The following is a 12787-nucleotide window of genomic DNA, read 5'->3' as shown; positions in this document are numbered from 1 at the left end:
CCCCCGTAAACATGTGTACAATAGCACCGCCTTCTGCCTGTCCACGCTAACCGCCATGACTCTGCGGGGCGTTTCTGTGGGAGACGATACAGTTCGCACGAGTCCCTCTGACGACCTCCCGACAGCTGAGAACAGGAACTCTGCTGTTTAAAAGCAGATAGGTTCAGCGGGCTATCTTGGACTACAGTCGTTCCTTTAGGATAGAAAAAGCTGAAGTTGGAAGTTATTTGTGGAGATTGAATATATATATATAGAGAGAGTCAGACAGAGACAGAGACAGACAGGGAGACAGAGAGAAATAGAGAATCAATTAGCAGCCTGGAAACGGATTAGCAACCCAGATATCGAGGTTGGGCAAAACTGATAATCAACAGGTAGTGGTGTTTGGGAAATTTGGGATCAAGGAATTCACAGAAAGGGGAAACCTGAAATTAGCCCTCATAGCCCATCAGACAAAACCAGTCCAAACATCACTAGGAACAGGTCAGGAGAAAGCAAACCCAGGAATTTGGGCCTTTTGAAACCCTTAGCCAAAGGGTTTCCTGTTCTTTGTCAGGGCCAGGAGGGGCTGACGGAGGGTCCTGCCCAGTGTGAGGGGGCAGGGTGGAGTCTTAGCAGCTGGGCTGGTCAGGGAACAAGGGGCTCGGATATCCTACAGAGGAGACACAACATTGAAAGGGAAGCTTCAGGTCATGAAAGCCTTGGACCTCTTTAGTGTGGGTTTAAATTATTTTTAGGTGGTTTCCAGTGAGATGTGAAATGCCCTCTATAGTGATATAACACTCCTTAGTTTAAATCTGACATTATATCCTTCTCTGTCCCTTGCCTCCACCTTGCCCATGAGCTATGACCTCAATCTAGCCCAGATTCTCAAGATTTTTAAGGTGGACAATCAAACTTAGGTAAACATCCCCACCAGAGAGAGTAACCATGGGCCCGGCTTCCTCCCGAAAGTGCATGTATATATTTAGGTCAAAGGTACAATCACAACCCTTGTGTTACCGGACTAGTCTTATGTTGAAAGAGAATGCTTTGTTGAGGAGCCTGAGTGCCCTGGAAGGAAGTTGCTCAATCTAAGTGGAAACCAAACCCTAGCTTTGGTTTCCTCGGGAAATTTTGCAGTAACTGCTTCTCTATAATTAGTTAGCATGGGCTTGACCAAGGCCCCAGCCTAGACCCAGCCATAGCATAATAGACATGAGCCGTGAGCAGACCCAGAGCCATCCAACAGCTCATTTGTGTCATCCTGGAGCCTGGAGGCCTTTGGATCTTACAAGTTTGCCTTTGAAGAAACCACCCAGTTTGGGGGGGTTAGCAACTGTTTTTCTAAGTCCGCTGCAGATCCAAGAGAAGGAGGAGGAAGGAGGGAGGAGAGGGAGATGAGGGTTTGGTGCAAAGCAGATTCACTTCCATCTATTGTCGGTAACAGGCCCACATTTGAGAGGGGATTCTGTTGTCAATAAAAGGGGAAAGGAGTTAACAATTACAGATCTGTCTTTGCTTTTTCACTGATGAGGAAATAAGTCCAGAGAAGTTAAGTGGCCCAAGGTTGTGCATTTACGGTAAGTGGCTGAGGCTTCTGGCTTCCCGCCCAGGGCCTGTTCTCACTGATGAACCACCCCCCCCACCCCCCGCAATCCCTCCACAAATAACACTGAGGACAGCAGAGTGACAGGTGACAATACAGCAATCACTCAATCATCTTTTGCTGTTTATTAGGCCAGTAGATTGTGCCAGCACCTTGAGGCCCAGAAAGACTTTAAATAATGTCATCTTTCCCACAAAGAGCTTGATCTGTACTTTGAGATGTGACACATATTTAGAACGTGTAAATATCAGTGCAAAACCAGGTCAGTGGAGCGTGGAGATCGATGCCATGGCAATCAGAGGAGGGAGAGTGCTCTTTGAGGAACCTCCCTGGTGGGCTTCACAGAGGAGGTGAGCCCAACCCTGAGTCTTGGAGGATGCATTCCAGACACAAGGGCAGGAGGGCAGCCCGGGACTCTGTAGGAAGTGTTAGCAGCAGAAACAGAGGGTATCCTGGCGTTGGGGTGTATGTTCACACCTGGACCCTCTGGCTTCTCCCTCCTCCTCCCACCTGACTGATGGTAAAGTCACAGTAATGCAGTAGCTTGTCAATACCCACTGCTGGGTCCTTAGATCAGATCATCAGCACCCCTCCCCCACTAGCCTTCTCTTTGCTCCTCTAGCCGGTGATCTGGCTTCCCTACCCTTCTAAAGGCCATCAGAATTCTCTTGCTAAATAGCCAGTTACTACGTCCTCACTCTGCTGTTAGACCCAAGCAACCCATTGCCTGTAGGATAAGTCCATACTCCTTTGCAGGGCACACCAGGTCCTGCAAAGTCTGACCACGCCTACTTTATGTTCCCTTCCCTCTTGCATCCTCGGATCCAGGCTCGTGTCCTCGTAGCCCCTTCCTATAAACATACATTACCCTACATGAGGGTAATGAGAGCTGAATCTTCCATGCCTTTTCTGCATAGTTCCTTCCTCACAGAAAGTCTTTGTGATTATTTATCTTCTAATTTTTCTTTGAGACTCACGTCAAATGCATCACCTCCTCCATGAAGCCTCCCTTTCTTGCAGCTCAGGTTCCAGGCCCTGAGCTCTGATATCATATCGTTGTTCCTGTTCCCACATTTGCTTAAATACCTACCTCTTCTATAAGCCAGAGCCAGGTGCCCAGGGCCTGATTCTCTTTGTTACACCCAGGGCCTAGTATAGCTCATTGTTCATAGAATGTTGCTTAACAAAGATCTGCTGAATGAATGTATGAGTGGGAAAGTATGATAGAGTGGAATAAAAAGTGAAGCCAGATTTTCAGGTTATTGGGGCAAAATGAATAAAGGACACGGCGCAAATGTGGCTCCATGGAGAGGGCAGCTGCCCTGAGAATGGCTAGAGTTTGTCCCTGCTGGGGTCTTCCCCCCTCTGTTACTGAGCTCCTATCCTCCGAGATTAGATTGTGGGTGCAGGGAAGGCACCCCCAGTCCGAGATGCCTGCAGTGATCACAACAGCGTACATTTCACACACATTAAAAAACCTATTTTGATGGTAAAAGCCAAAAAATAACATAGAAAGTCAGGTCGAAAAAATGAAGTTAGCTGTAATCCCATGACTTCAATACAATCAATGACTATTATTTTTCGATTTCCCATCCAGTCTTTTTCCTTATGTATTGCGATGGTTAATTTTTTTTAAAGATATTATTTTCTTTATTTGAGACAGAGTGAGAACCTGAGTGAGGGGTGAGGGGCAGAGAGAGAGAAGCAGACTCCCCACTGAGCAGGCAGTCCAATGTGGGGCTCGATCGCAGAACCCTGGATCACGACCTAAGCTGAAGGCAGACGCTTAACTGACTGAGCCACGCAAGTGCCCTTTGTGATGGTTAATTTTGCGTGTCAGTCTGATGGGCTAAGGGATGAACAGAGGAGCTGGTTAAACATTATTCTGAGGGTGTCTCTGAAGATGTTTCTGAAAGAGATTAGCATTTAAATCAGTAGACTGAGTAAAGATCGCTTCACCAATGCATGTGGGCGTCATTCAATCCATGAGGGCCTAAACAGAACACAAAGGCAAAGGAAGGGTGAATTTTCTCTCTCCTCTTGAACTAGGATCTTCATCTTCTTCTGCCCTTGGCCATCAGTGCTCTTGGCTCTCAGGCCTTCAGACTTGGACTGGTACTCACACCACTGGCTCCCCTGGATCTCAGGCTTTCAGGTTTGGAGTGGGATGACCCTGTGGGCTTTCCTGGGTCTCCAGCTTACAGAGAGCCCACTGCAGGACTTCTCAGCCTCTATAATTGCTGAGCCAGTCCCTCAGAATAAACTTCTTTCTCAAACATCAACATGTTGTACATCTAAACTTACACAATGTTATATGTCGATTGTATCTCGGATAGCTGGGGGAAAAAATCTCTTTCTATGTCCTTATCAATGTCCTGTTGGTTCTGTTTCTCTGGAGAACCCTACTTCATGTCTGAGTTGCAATTATGGTTTTTAAATATAGCATATAAGCAGAAAATCAAAATTCTTGAGAACATCTCTTTTGTCTCCCTTCCAGTGTTCTGCATACAATGGGCACTCCAGTAAATAATTTTAGGCAGACTGACATGTGTCCTAAAAGCTTTTCTCAAAGGCAGTGTCACCACTGCAGTGACCCTTCCAGAAGGAAGCCTATAATCCATCGCTCCAGTAGCCCTGGCTTTCTCTTTTCCTCCCTTTATTTCAAATTTTTCAGTACTCAACCAGTCATTTGGTCAACAAATATTTAGTGAGTGTCAATGATGGAGTGGGCCCAATGATGGAGTGGGCCCAATGATGGAGTGGGCCCAGTAAGCTAGTCCCCATGCTTCCTGCTGCTCTGTGGCTTTGCTGGCCTGCAGCCTGTGCATCCAACCTTGTGACAATCTGGTGGCCCCAGAGCACCCTTGAGACCTTCTCTTGGTGGCTCATCCCTCAGCACTTATCCAGGTCAAATGAAAAGTCCATGTGTACTCAGGTTCCTTCTTTTGTGTGTGCTGCACCCAGAAGCAAACTAATTGTCCAGCTGTCCTGAGAACAGCCAACAGTTGGGATTGTGTCAGCGAGTCTTTGTTCAGTTCCTATAAAAGATGGTCTATTAGGTAATAATCCGTTCCAAATGGAAAACACGCCTTTCATAAGGCCTGAAATTAATTATTGCCACATCCCCCTTCAGGCCCACAAACAGTTCTTTCACTATGAAAGAACAACCTTAACTAACTAGAGGGAGTCTCAAAAACATCTTTTCTAGCTTTAAAAATCATGGGGTCTGGCCTTGGAGACAAGCAAAGGATGACAGCGCGTGAGGAGTGCTTCCTGAAAAGAGGCAAGCCACAGGGGGCTGGTGTGGGCAGAACCGACACCATCCTTGGAGGGCAGCCATGCTTCTCAAACTGCCCTTCTTCTGTGCAGGGAACATCAGCGAGGGTGGGCTTGTGAAGGCGAGGCTGTCACCGGGCAGTGCTTGGGAGAAGACACAGCCTAATACAGGTGAAACACCACTCGAACTTAGGAGGAGTTAGTCTCAAATCCTGATGAGAACTGCATGAATCTGTGGTACGTCAGAGTTCTTCAGCCTCCCCCACACACTCACAAGCCCAGGATGTGGCAGGAAAGAAAACCAGATTTCTTACACACTAGTGCTCCTGAAGGACAGGCAGCTAATCAGGGTGTCCTCTGGAACTTTCTGTAAGGCACACACCCAGAGACACACAGACACACACACACAGACACACACACACACATATTGTCATGGGCTGAACTCTGTCCCCCTGATATTAGTATGTTAAAGTCTTAATTTCCAGTACTTCAGAATGTGACTGTGTTTGGACACAGGACCTTTAAAGAGGTATTTAAGGTTAAATGAGGTCATTAGAGTGGGTATTAATCCCCTATAATTGGTGTCCTTATAATAAAATGAGAGTTGGACATACACACACAGAGGGACAACCGTGTGAAGACATAGGGGAAGACAGCCACCTTTAAGCCATGGAGAGAGGCCTTAGAAGAAGCCAAACCTGCTGAAAGGGAGAATACGTGGCCCCAAAATGTGCCACTTTTTGATTATTTTGAGCTGAAGGCAGTCAAGACCTGGAACATTCAGAGAAAAAATTTTCTCTCTCCCTTAATTACCTAGAAGAATTTAAATGGGGGCCTGCCCTAGAATGACAGCAATGGCCACAGATAACTTTCTTATCTGAAAGACTAACCTGCAAGGCATGACAAGCATCTCCTCTTCTCGTGGCCCTGTGCTATGAATCACTCTCCACCCCCTTGAAGCCCCAGGCCTCTATTCTGCTCCTTAGCTTAGGATGGCACATAAGCCTTGGTTGCCTGACTGCCTTAGGGTCTCATATTTTTATGGGGCTTCTGCCTCTACAAAGTTAAATTTGATTTCCCCCTGTTAATCTATGTTACGTCAATTTAGTGGATCAGCGAGGAACCTAGAGGAGTATAAGGAAAATATTTCCTCCCCTACATGGTCAGCACCTTGATCTCAGACCTCTAGCCTCCAGATCTGTGAGAAAATTAACTTCTATGGCTTGAGCTGCTTGGTCTATGGTACTTTGTGGTAGCCCAAGCAGGCTAATACACCCACTCGCACACATTCACACACTCTCACACTCACATAGAAACACTCTCACACTCATCCTCACATACACACTCACATACTTATACACCATTGAGACACATGTATTCAAACACACTCACACATACATCCTCACACACTTATACATACACAAATCACACACCCTCTATACTCATCCTCCCAGACATGCTCACACTCATCTCAAACACACTCACACATGCTCTTGCTCACACAAATCGCACAGACTCACACTTGAACACTCACACACTCATCCACACAGATGAATACACTCTCTCTCACACACACACAGACTCACATACTCAAACACTCTTACTCATTCACACTTTCACACACTCATCCACACAGACACACACTCATCTCCCATCCGCACCATACCATCTGTGTAATTCTTGCTCTACTCACACACCCACACCCACACATTACCCTCACACACACTTCCTTGAGCCCAGAGACTTGGGCTGTTGTGGCTCAGGCCTGCCCTGAGGCCTGTGTCGAGCTCATTCCTCTTGCTAGAGCCTTGGATCCATCCTGGATCCCTTTGCCTGGAGTCTAATTTCTTGCATTCTGGCACTCCCCGGGTGCTTGGCACTTTGCTCTCCTGCCTCCAACCTTGGCCTGGACAGGAGCTGGGAGGCCTAGATTCTATTGACCATGGGCAAGGAACAAACGCTCTGAGCCTCAGGACTCTTATCTCTAAAATCAGTAATGTAAGCTAGCACAGTGTTTCTCAAAGTGTGGTCCTCAAACCAATAGCATCAGGATTGCCTGGGACTTATTAGAAATGCATTGTCAGGCTCCACCCAGACATACCGAATCGGAACCTCTGAGGGGTAGAGCCCAGAAATGCACGTTTTAATGTGTCCTTTGGGTAGTTCTGATCCAGGCGAAAGTTTGAGAACCACTGAACTGGAAGATCTCTAAAATTTCTGCTAGGGAATAAACCTCCCAGACTTGCTGTATGTGCTGTGTGGTAATTATGATGGGCGTTATTTATGAAATGCCTTCAATGTGCCCATTCCCTTCCAAACATTATCTCTACAATCCCCTAAAGGAGGTATCATTAAAAGTGTTTCCCAGATGAGTTAAATGAGGCCCAGAGAGGCTAAGTAACTCACGAGGGGACACACAGCTGGAGATGAGCAGGAGGATTGACGTGGGGCCACCTCACTGTGCTAACTCTATGACCTCACATGGGCTACCACAGTAACAAGTGCCTGACCTCCTCTCAGCACTCAAGGAACGTCATTTTCTTGTGGTCCTGTGACCCTCGGGTACCTGCTCTCTCCACCTTAACCTATGTGGCTCACGTCTACCGCTGCCTATATGAAGTACCTTCCAGCTCCTCCCCACCGCCACCCCCAGATCCGCCTTCCCCTGATTTCCACAGTAGTGAACACTGAGGCCTCCCCACCACTCCCCAGATGCCACAACTCTGGGAGTCAGCTTGGCTACTGTAGGAAAGAGGCTGTCCTCATTTCCAGACTGTCGTGGCCTGGAAAAAATGCATCCTCTCTCCTCACCACCTCCCCTTAAAAGAAAACCTCCTGCAGGCAGATGTGGAGACTATCAGAGTTTCGATCCTCACAAAAATCAAAAATCTGTGGGAGAAACAATGCATTCATAATGTTTCCCTAGATGAAGCCTGAGGCCTGTGGGCACTGAGCGGAAGGTGAGCCCTCTCCCAGGATAGGTGTATGTGGGTAGCGGGATGAGCCTGAGGCGTGCTTTGCCTCTTTCCGGTTTTAAAGAGGGGGCCCCACTGGTCCTCTCACCCCAACATCCTGCTACTCTTAGCAGTGGCTGCTGGCCTGTCCCCCACCAGGAACACAAGGCTTTTGTCTTTCCACTGCTCTGGGCCTCCGCCACGTACACAGCAAGTGCCTAATCAATGTTTGTTGATTGAACGAATGAATGCTGTCCCATCTACTGGCTTCTACCTCATGGGGGATCTTCACATACGCATGTGCACACACACACGCACACGCATGCACACACTACAGGGTTGCTGGAGGACAAGGAGGCCTTGACAGACGGAGGGTGGTGAGGGGCCAAGACCAAAGCACGAGGCACTGGGGGTGGGGGTGAGAATGGGTCTTTGCACAGTTGAGGTCTGTGAAAAAGAAGCCACGCTAAGGCTAAAGGAAAAGTGTCATAAATTAGAAATCGGGCCCAAGACCCGAGAATGATATTTTTCAAATTACAGGTGAGGTCTGCTTACAAAAATTATGATTTGTGTCGAGGGCAGAAAGGTCACTGATGTGAAGAGGGCCCCGGGCCTGTGCACTTCCCTGGGAGTCTGGGTTCACAGCAGCCGTGGGGTTGCCTTGTGGCCAGGGCTAATTTGATAACATGCAGAGGCACACCAAGGGGGGTTTCGTGGGCTGGACTTTCACCCGAAGTGACTCGAGCTCTAGTTCCGCTTTCTGTCTGCAGAGAATTCCCGCGAGGCTTGTCATTTCAGGGAAGCGTGGCTTTGCCTCACAGCACGCACCGTGCGCCTTGCACAAGACTGCCTTGCAACAGGACCGGGCGAGACTCCACGCCTTCTGTGAGCAGAGCAAGGCTCAGTCCTCCCACCCCAAGCTCCTCCCCCTCACCTGGGCTCGGCCCCTCTGTTTCAATGGGTCATCCGGAAATTCCCGGTAATTCCATGACCCAGGGCCCAGCGATCAGTAGCATGGGCCGGGCTCACCTTCTCTTCCTATGCTGCCCACTGTCCTCTTCTTGGACCTGCTCAGGTTTGAATAAGTGTGTCGCTACTGCCCTCTAGACGCCGGTAATGGTCTCCGAGAGGGGCGCCCAAACAGAGGAGTGTTGTGGACAAAACCCCAGTTAAGGCAGGCGCAGAAGACGGCAATCCGTCAGCAATTTGGCACAGATAAGCTTGTGTGTGAGGTTAACAAACTAACATTCATTGAGGGCGCACCACGGGCCCGGCCCTCTGCCAGCTGCCTTCAGGTGGGCAGGTCCGTCAGTTATAAACGAGGACACACGGCTGCTGGACAGACTGCCTCCCTGGAATGCGATCTCGGAGGAGTGGATTGTCCCAGAGATGGATTTACTCAATACTGGCAGAGGCCACGTGCCCAGCATGACCGGCTTCGCGAACAGCCTTCCTAGTTGTGTTGTGCTCCCAGCTTGGGGGTGTGTTGATGTCTGCTGAGGCTCTCCACTGCCAACACCGGTTAGGGAGAGTCAAGTTACAGGTGTGCGTTCCTCCAGCTCAGCGCAGCCAGGAGTGTGGGCGCCTTCTAATATTCTTATAAAGCAAGCAATTCATTTTGTTGGGAATTTAAATAACTGGGAAGGGGCCCAAAAGGTACAAACTTCCATTTACAAAATAAATAAGTCTTGGGCTTGTCGCATGCAGCATGCTGACTCTATCGTTAATGATATTGTATTGCATGTCTGAAAGTCCCTAAGAGATTTTACAAGTTTTCATCACAAGGGAAAATATGTCACTCTATATGGTGATGGATGTTACCTAGATTAAGTGTGGTGATCGTTTTGCAATATATACAAATACCAAATCATGATGGTGGACACCTGAAACAAATATAATGTTACCTGTCAATTATAGCTCAATAAAAAGAATTTTCAAAAATAGCCATGAGGTTTTGTCAGTAATATGTAAGCACAGAGTGGATCTTTGAGTAGTAAATGAATAATATGAAAAGAATAAGGCAGAGGGACTCTAATCACTAACCCCATGCTAAAATTCCTGATTCTTCTGCATAGTCCAAGTACTTGTTAGTAATGGGCTGATGATACACTGCCCCGGGAGAGGAGGTTTTATCTTTGCTTAAACTCCAGATATGCAAGTAAATACCATAAAAATGAAATGGGTGACCAAAAAATTCTAGCTTTTCAAAATAGAGGAATTATTCCTCATCTGTATCACCAGGGTATGTCAATGGCAGGAAGAGCCAAGGAAACAAAAATATTGAAGGAGTAGTTAAGCTAGTGGCTGGGATGATCGTAAAACCCAGGTGAAATGAATAGACTATGGAGTCTCCACGGGGTGGCCAGCTTCTGGCCTCTGAAGGGGGCCAGTTCAGTGATCTGACCTTCCCCCAGAACCGTGGGGCCCACTGAGGAGAGATGTCCACTGTAGTTGTTTCCTCCCCAACTCCCCAGGCACCCCAGGTTTCCCCTGAGACAGTTTACTTGGCTTAAGGCTATTTTGCTTCATTTCCCACTTTCCCTTTCAAGCCAGGGTCATGGGAACCTCATATGCAGGGAGTGTGGGTGCCTTCCAGAACACAGAACTCCTTAACATACAAAAACCCACTTCCCTTAAGATATGGGCAGTTGTCTCAATTTATTTTTGGAAAGAGGGGAAGTATAAAATATTTATATTCATTAAATAGAATCATTTGTCCTAAAATAACATGTCAGCTTACCTCTGGGCAGAAAGCGTCATCTGCAGATGGGCACCCCCATCTGCTTCTACTTAGGGCCCCGGTGCCTGCCTTCTGGGAGAAGTCTGCAAAAAGAACTGACTGCCAGTTGACCCATGAGCCAGACCCCAGCAATCAGAGGCTTCTCAGCCCCTCCCCTGTCTTTGGAATGTGGGTCTCGCTTGCCTCTCCTGCTCCTAGAGGTGGCTCCAAGGACACCGCCTTGAGACAATGACGTGGTGTTGAGAACACCTGCACTGTCTACTTGACTGAATGCATGGCGGCCTCTCTATATAAACTGTTAGGATCTGGCGGGCAGGTATAGAGATCCATTTGTCTTGCTGCCGCCCAAGATGAGCCTTGTATGTGAATTCCCTTTGCTTATTAAAACTGCCACCAGGGGTGCCTGAGTGGCTCTGTCGGTTAAGTGTCTGCCTTCAGCTCAGGTCATGATCCCAGGGTCCTGGGATTGAGTCCCGCGTTGGGCTCCCTGCTCAGCAGGGAGTCTGCTTCTCCCTCTCCCTCTGTCCCTCCCCCCCGCTTGTGCGCGCTCTCTCTCTCTGTCAAATGAATAAATAAAACCTTTAGGAAAAAAACAAAAAACAAAAATACTTCCACCTGTCAACCTGGAGTGGCCTGCCTCTTTCTTTGGCCTCCCCCTGACCTCCACGTACGTGGGCCAGTTTCAGACTATACTTGGGAGGCTCCTATGAGCGTTGAGAACCAACACGGTTGGGCCAAATCACTGCCTTGGTGAACAGGCAGAAGCCATGCTGTTCCCTCACCAGGTCACAAAAGCCAGGGTCTCGACTCCCAAGGGTCGCCCAGACCTTCTTTCAGGACTTCCGTTGCACCTGTACCACCTGGAGCTCTGCAAACCAGCCTTCATGCTCTCTTCTCAGACACTCAGGAGGGCCAGTGAGGACAGACACCCAGTGTCTGCCGGGGTGTGTGTGTGTCTAGAGCACGACACACCCCTCCGGCCCACACTCAAGGGCAGCAGGCTGGTGTGTGGGCCCACGTCTAGGCAGCGGAGAGAGTTTGGGCTGGAGACACATTTATTTTGGGTGGGAATACGTCAGCTTCCATTGCATTAGTTCCACCCATGTATTCGTCCATCCATTCAATAATTAAGGTTACGTCCCTGTTATTTACCCCCCTCATTCCAGGCATCAGGAAAGCAAAGAGGAGTAAGACAGAGTTCTTGCCTTCAAAACACTCACAGGCCGGTGTTGGATGTGGACACAGAAATAGGTCATGTCAGTGCCATGCGAGAAGTGCCTGGGGAGTGCAGCTTGTTGGGCGCAGTGGGGGTGGGGAAGGCTGCTGGCTGGGGGTGATGACAGAAGGGAGAAGGAGAAGCAGAGTGAAGGTCCCATGCACTCCTGGATCTCCAGGGACCCCCGAGGCAGCCCGAGGGAGCATCCCTTGTCCTGCTGAGTCTTTGTAGGAGCACTTCATCCCCACAGGGCAAGGAGCAGGTGGCCCTCCCCAGACCCCCTGGCTGATACAGCCACAGCTTCCTCTTTGTCACTTCCACATGGCACCCTCGGCCGTGGACAGGAACTGCTGCAAGGCCCTCGCGGGCCATGGGTGAGCAGCTCTGGAGATGGGGTCAGCGGCCCGTGTACACCAGGGGGCCAACGTACAGCCTCATCCTGCCGGCAGCGCCTACACCGACACTCCCAGCCCACCTATCCGGGGAGCACAGGGCGCGACAGGGACACGCCTGTTCCCTCAGGTGTGTGCACCTGCCTTCCCCGCCCCCACCGCTGCCAGGCGCAGCCCGTACCCGTGACCCTCAGAAGGATGGAGTTACTCCACAGTCACCACAGTGATGAAGGGGAACAAAGGAGCTTCCTGTTTTCAAGGTTCTGCAATTGGCAATATGGGGACAATCTTTCCCCAACTCTCACAATTAGAAATTCTTTTAATTGTAAGGGTAACAGATGCTTACAATAAAGCACTCTAAAGACAGTAGAGGTAGTCTACAGTGGAAAGTTAAATCCTTCTCACTGACCCTGCTAACCCCACCACCACCCCACCATCCCCCACCTTGAGCCACTGTGAGGAATTTCCTGTGTCTCCTTCCAGGCCTTCCCTATGTGTGAATACACGTGTTCGGTTGTTCAAGAATAGGTAGTGGGATACACAGTGTTCTGTGACTTCCTTATTCACTTATCTCTACATATTGGATGTATTTCCGTGTTACTCTAGATAACTCGATCTCCC

Source organism: Ailuropoda melanoleuca, chromosome 6, assembly GCF_002007445.2.
Source record: "Ailuropoda melanoleuca isolate Jingjing chromosome 6, ASM200744v2, whole genome shotgun sequence".
In the NCBI taxonomy this organism is placed as follows: domain Eukaryota; kingdom Metazoa; phylum Chordata; class Mammalia; order Carnivora; family Ursidae; genus Ailuropoda; species Ailuropoda melanoleuca.
Note: the sequence above shows the minus strand (reverse complement) of the source record.